Source organism: Mandrillus leucophaeus, unplaced genomic scaffold, assembly GCF_000951045.1.
Source record: "Mandrillus leucophaeus isolate KB7577 unplaced genomic scaffold, Mleu.le_1.0 Scaffold965, whole genome shotgun sequence".
Lineage (NCBI taxonomy): Eukaryota > Metazoa > Chordata > Mammalia > Primates > Cercopithecidae > Mandrillus > Mandrillus leucophaeus.
In genome coordinates this window covers 318,359-325,813 of record NW_012110530.1, presented here as the reverse complement: position 1 = coordinate 325,813, position 7,455 = coordinate 318,359, and the positions used below count along the sequence as shown (strand labels likewise).

The 7,455-nt window shown below is 35.4% G+C and overlaps 1 pseudogene; it reads left to right on the top strand.

Moving 5' to 3' along the window:
* Positions 1-1,035: 1,035 nt before the first annotated feature.
* On the top strand, positions 1,036-5,917 carry LOC105532527 (annotated as a pseudogene).
* The last annotated feature ends 1,538 nt before the right edge of the window (positions 5,918-7,455 follow it).

The following is a 7,455-nucleotide window of genomic DNA, read 5'->3' as shown; positions in this document are numbered from 1 at the left end:
TTTTTCTCTCAATTCAGTACAATTTCTCTTTATTAAATCTCACCAAGATTTTTTGATTTTAGTTTTGTTTATTGGATGTTCTACTTTGTGAATTATTTTTATGGTCTTTGCCCTTTAAGTATTTTTTTTTTCAATAATTCCCTTCAAATATTTACCTGTATCATATAAGTTTATTATGACATCTCTAACCTTATCTGTGTCAAATATTGAATTTTTAGAAATATCTAATGGGTTTCTCCCCACTATTAGCTAGTCAGTAACTCCAGAATACATTAAAATCTAAAAAGTAATAAACATTTTTGATCTCTTGACTCAGCTGAGAATTATTTCTGTTGTTTTGGTATCTTCTTCAAATTGTAAACAATCTCTTACTTGAGGTATATCAGTACAAACTATCAGAATTTCATAGTTTCACTTTTTTCTTTGTCTTGAGAATGGCTTTTAGTCTGGAGGAAGGGTTTAGAAACTTGTCAGGCCAAAATATCCAGTACATTTCTTTCTTCATGTAGTTACCCATGCTCCCATTGTTTAAAATACATTGCTGTTATTAGTAAGAAATATAACATATTTATGAAATGATTCCATCAAAATTATTTGCATGTTTTTGTATATTTATTCTTATTTTTCATGTGTCAGTGTTTATATAAGATTTATTTTCGATGTGTGGATATGTATATAGGAAAATTCAGAGATTAAGCTGTATAAGATCGGATAATTGGCCAGTTTGTGAGCATTTACAGTGTTTTTAATAATTTTTATCTTTCAATTAGAAACACACATCAGGCATATCATGCACTGTGTCATCATTTTTTCAATAGTTATACATGTACTTTATTCTCCTTATCTTATTGAGTAGTTTGTAAGACATTTGTTTAAAATACTGTCTGTAAAACTCGGAGGCAATAAGGTGGGGCTCTGTGTTCATGTTCTTGTTGAGTTCTTAGTAGTCTGATTCTTATGCAATTCACCTACTATATTTCTACAAGCAATGTAATTTGGGAAAAAAATCAGGTACTGAAATGTTTATTTTTATAAATGAGGTAAACTTAAAAATGATCCAAAGAGTAAGTTCACAGCAAGCATTCATTTCTTTTCCTTCCATGTAATTTGCATGCAAGTCAGTCATTTTCATATATGTTTATAAATCCTTTTCTTGATTTGTTCTCCTTCTTACAATAATTTTAATATACAATTATTTTTACTCTGGTTAATGGAATTTTTTAAGTGCCCTGAATTCCATTTCAGAATGATGAAGGGAATTAAATATTTATGTTACATAGATGTTAATATTCAATATTCATCTAATGCATGCAAAATAAGCAATTAAGAATATGCAACTGTATCCCATTATGAACATATCCTTGATATGCCTTCCAAACTTAAATTCCAAATTCTTTCTGCTATTCAGCTAGAAGTTTTGCTAATATTTTCTTAATGGAAAATTGTATTTTCTGAACTGATTAATAACAAAAAATTTTCCATTTTTTGAAATAGCCTATTTCTTGTTAATTTTTTAATCATTCAATTAGCTACCCCCCCAGCCTATACCAAGAATTATATAGTAATTATTTTTTAACAGTTAAGAAGTCACAGTAGGTTTGGGTTATAACCAACATACTGTGGCTTACAAGATAATATGGAATAGTGGCTAACCCATGAGTATAGTGAGAATGCTTTTTAAAAGTTATAATGGAATAATCCCTTAGCTAATAATTATTATTTTAGTTTAGATATTTGGCTATGACAAAGTAATACTAGTTGAACCTCATTTGACAATATATGATGGAAACTTAGTACATAGTGTTGTACATATTTTCACTTGGTTAAACAACCTTTAGAGGATATGCTTAGTGATTTCATATTTCAACTCTAAATTGTTAGTTTTCAACAGTAGGTTCAATGCATTATTGGTAGATTTTGCGACCTAGGTTTTTTTGTATGCTCATTTTGGTAGGATGTTTTCAACACTCCTATTTTGTTCACTTATCCTCTGTAATTTTAGAAAAATAAATTGCCTTAGTAAGTTTTGTTAGATAATTTCAGTCACTCCATTATTTCAAAGACTTAATGGTTCACAAAACATTTTCGTTTCTGCATTTCAGATATCCACTTTGTTTGAAATAAAGCCACAGAGAAACCAAGATATTATTATTATTTTAGTGAGAAGAATTTGAGGCTATAAACTAGATTTATTAATGCATTCAGTTATTCAACACATGTTTATCAATAGCCTATCACTTTGACACACACATTGGATAGAGCAGTGGACAAATGGATGATGACACATATTCTTGCTATAACAAGGATCATATTTTACAGAGTAAATACAAACACCGTGTGTTGTGAAGACAGAATATTTGCAAAGGGACATTTATTATTAAATCTGCCATTTAGGGAAGAGCTCACTGAAAAAGTTATGGAATAAAAATCTGAGCAACATGAGGGAATGAGTGATAGAAATCTATGGTAGAAATTTCAGCCAAAAATAAGAGTCAGTTTGAAGAGAATAATGTTGCAATGTGTTGGGGTAATGTGATGAAAGTCACTACAACTGTACCTGAGAAAGTAAGGCGATGAATAGTAAATGCATTCAAAGAGGTGAGAGGGGACCAGATTGTGTAGGTCTTACAAAATGAAAAGTAGCATAATATGCCCCATGGTTTTAAAGGATACTATTGTTACTGGGGTGAAAAGGGACATATAAAGATTAGAATAGCATTAGGGGGATGAGTTAGATGATCAATGAAATAATCCAGACAAGAATGACGATGATTGGATCAGAGCTGTGGCAATAGAGAAATTAAGAGTTTGTTGTATTCTGTATATATTTTCAAGTTACAATAGATAGAATTTGCTGAGAGACTGGACATGGGATTCATGAGGAAGACAGGGATTCAAGATGACTCCGAGAATATTATGATAAGAGTAATTGAGATCTGTAAGACTTCAGAAGGCTTTGTTTGAGGTAAATGGTTAGAAACTTGTTTGTTTATGTTAATTTTAAGAGCATCAGGAGGCATCTAAATGGATATATTGGGTAAGCAATGGATATGAACCTAGAGCTCATACATAGAGATCTGAGATGGAGGTATATATTGGGTATTCATCAATTGATAGATGCATTATGTTCTGTGAGACTGAATAAGATCACAAATGGCCTGAATGTCAGTAGAAAAGAAAAGAAATCCAAAGACCATATCCTGGTGCACTCTAAATTCAAGAGATTGTTTCGATGAGGAAATGAAGTACAAAGATCCAAAAATATAGCAAGAAAATTAAGCAAGGTTGCTGTTTAAGAAGTAAAGTGTATAGAGTCTGAAAGTGTTTCAAAGATGAGTGAGAAATAATGTCAAATGTTGCTGACAGATTAATAAGTTAAGGACAGAAAAATAATGAATTCTTTAGTAATCAAAATGAAGATTACTGGTGCACTTGGTTAAAGCATTTTAACATTTGTTTATACCTTATTTCTAAGTGGCAAATTTCTCAAAGCAAATCACATGTTTAAGCCCAGATCCAAAGGGTAAAGAAACTCCACCTTCCAATGAGAAAAAAAAATTCAACTTTATATGGCAAAAAGTAGGTATGCAGGAAAAATTATTTTTGCCATTCTTGCAAACAATTTAACATGACCTGAAATCCTATAGACGTTAAAAAGTTCATAAAATGACATTGTAGACATAATGCTCAGTATCAGTCATTAGAGAAATGAATATTAAAACCACATGAGATGCCAGTGCATGCCCTCTCAGGTGGGTTAGTACTAAAAAGAAAATGGCAAGTGTTGACAAAGATGTGGAGCATCTGTAACTCTCGGATATTGCTAGGGGAATGTGAAATGGTACAGACACTTGTGCAAGTAGTTGGTCAATTTCTTGTATAATTAAAGATGTGATTACTGTATAATCCAGAAATTAAATTTACAGGTTTTTAGCCAAGAATAAGGAAAACACATTTATGTAAAACTTCTATGAGAATGTTCATAGGAGCTTTATTTATAATGATCCAAACTGTAAACAACCCAAATATTCAACACAAATTGTGAGCATATCCAAATTATGAATGATTAAGCAAATTATGGTATCTCCATTCAGTGGAATGGTACTTAGTGATGAAAATCACTTAGTGTATGATACATAATAGAGCACGAGTATCAAATGTATTCTGAAAGTGAAAGAAACCAGACACACAAGATTACATATTTCATGATTTCATTTATTTGAAATTCTCAAAAAGACAAAACTATAACAAAATAAAGAAGATTGGTTGTTTCCTGTAGCCAGTAGGTAGGGCTAGCGAATTGACTGAAAAAAGGTACATTACCAAACTCTTTATGTTGCTATTTATGTTACCAAACGATTTATTCCTCATTTAAAATGACCTTGGTCAAAAATGCATTGCATTGTGGATTTATAATGGGTGAAATTTATTATACAGAAACTGATAATATAACCGATCAAAATAAAATAAAAGATAATAAAGGATGCTATGAACAAGCTTATGTAATAACAATTTGGATAAAGCAAAGTTCATGAAAAAAATACAACGTATCAAAACCAATTCAAAAAATAACAGAAAATGTGGTCATCGGCAAAGCCTAAGTCCTGTCCTCTCGCTCACCTCCCCGAACAGCATGAGCTTCACCACTTGCTCCACCTTCTCCACCAACTACTGATCCCTGGGCTCTGTCCAGGTGCCCAGCTATGGCACCCGGACAGCTAGCAGCGCAGCCAGCGTCAATGCAGGCGAGGGCTCTGGTTCCCGGATCTCTGTGTCCCGCTCCACCAGCTTCCCAGGTGGCATGGAGTCCGGGGGCCCGGCCTTGGCGATGGCCAGGGGTCTAGCAGGAATGGGGAGGCATCCAGAACAAGAAGGAGACCATGGAAAGCTTGACCGACGGCCTGACTTACTACTTGGACAGAGTGAGGAGCCTGGAGACCGAGAACAGGAAGCTGGAGAGCAAAATCGGTGAACATCTAGAAAAGAAGGGACCTCAGGGCAGAGACTGGAGCCATTACTTCAAGACTGTTCAGGACCTGAAGGCTCCGATCTTCGCAAATACCACAGACAATGTCCGCATTGTAAAGCAGATCGACAATACCCCACCTGCTGCTGATGGCTTTAGAGTCAAGTATGAGACAGAGCTGGTCATGCGCCAGTCTGTGGAGAACGACATCCGTGGGCTCTGCAAGGTCATTGATGACACCAATTTCACTCCGCTGCAGCTGGAGACAGAGATTGACGCTCTCAATGAGGAGCTGTTGTTTATGAGAAGAACCGTGAAGAGGAAATAAAAGGCCTGCAAGCCCAGATTGCACCTCTAGGTTAACTGTGGAGGTAGATGCCCCCAGATCTCAGGACCTCGCCAAGATCATGGCAGACATCTGGGTCCAATATGACGAGCTGGCTCGCAAGAACCGAGAAGAGCTGGACAAGTACTGGTCTAGGCAGATTGAGGAGAGCACCACAGTGGTCACCACGCAGACCCCTGAGGTTGGATCTGCTGAGGTGACGTTCACGGAGCTGAGACCTACAGTCCAGTCCTTGGAGATCGACCTGGACTTGATGAGAAATCTGAAGGCCAGCTTGGAGAACAGCCTGAGGGAGGTGGAGGTCCACTACGCCCTACAGATGGAACAGTTCAACGGGATCCTGCTGCACCTAGAGTCAGAGTTGGCACAGACCCGGGCAGAGGAGTAGCACCAGGCCTAGGAGTACCAGGTTATGCTGAACATCAAGGTCAACCTGGAGGCTGAGATCGCCACCTACCGCTGCCTGCTGGAAAATGGCGAAGACTTCAATCTTGGTGATGCCCTGGACAGCAGAAACTCCATGCAAACCATACAAAACACCACCCTCCTGATAGTGAATGCCAAAGTGGCATCTGATCAACAACACCAAAGTTCTGAGACATTAAGCCGGAGAAGCAGGGTACTCTTTGGGGAGCAGGAGACCAATGAAAAGTTCAGAGGTCATTGGATGTCAAAAAGAAAAAAAAAAAAAAAGGAAAGAAATAATAGAAAAATCTTAAAAAAATCCTGTAAGAAAATTGAATTCTAAACAACGCTTTCCAAAAACAACAAATTCCAATCTCAGATGGTTTGCAAGTAAATAAGTAAATTTGTACAAATAAGTACGGTAGAAATATCACTAAAATCGCATAAACTCAGAAAGAACTAACAAAGAGGAACACTTACCAATTCATTTTAGGAGGCCAGAATAATTTTCATATGAAAATTTGACGCCCCCCCAAAGAAAAAAAACTAAATAAAAAAGGAAAAATTGCGGAACAATGTTTAAACAATTGCATGATTAAACCAACGAGTCCCGAACAAGTTATTAGCCATTCAAATCCAATGATATATAAAAACTATACTGCATCATGTATAGATAATACAATGTGTAACAATATCATATAAATGAAAAATGCAATATACTTGAACATCAACTCGTGATTCAATGCAATATGCAACTTAATAACAAGTAATTTTTTCAATAGGTGCAGAAACGTTTTTGATAAAATTCAACAAATGGGCATGATAAAAATTAAGTCTCAGCAAAATAAGGACATGAACATTTTTAATGTGAAAAACCACATCAACAACAAAAACTGTGCAACTAAAACGTAAGTTATTAGAAAAATATTTAATGCTTTTCCTCTAAAATTGTGTAAAAGCCGTATGTGTCCAGTAACAATATTTTTGCTTGTCACAGACCAGAGTCCTAACTAATGCAAGAAGTCAATATAAAGAAACAGACTATTAATGTAAGAAATGCATAAGGCTGACATTTATAAACAGCTAGCATAATTGTTTCATAGAAATCTAAATGATACATTATTAACAAACTAATTTAGAAAATTTGACCTGTACATAATGAATATAGAGTAGTCCACCGCTTATTCATGGGGGATGCTTTCCAAGACCCCCAGTGAATGCCTGAAACTTCATATAGTACTGAAACCTATATATACAATGCTTTTTCCTATACAAATATACCTATGATAAAGTTTAATGTATAAGTTAGGAAGAGTACTAGATTAACAACAATAACAATAGAACTCATAATAATACAGAACAATTATAACAATATGCCAACATCACTGCTCTTGCACTTTGGGGTCATTATTAAGTAAGATTCAGGTTTCTGGAACATAAGCACTGTGATAGAGCAACAGTTAACAGATAACCAAGAAGGCTACTTAAGTGACCACGGGGTGGTGAGTGGCTTCTACAGCCTGAATCTGCTGAACACAGGGGGGATTCACATCCCAGGCAGGAGGGAGTTGGATGACTTGAGAATTCATCACTCTACTCCGAACAGTGTGTAATTTTAAACTTTTGAGTTGTTTGTCTGCAATCTTTCATTTAATATTTTCAGACAATGGTTGCCTGTGGGTTACTGAAACCTACAACCATGAAAAACATAACCATGGATAAGGGGAGACTACTATAG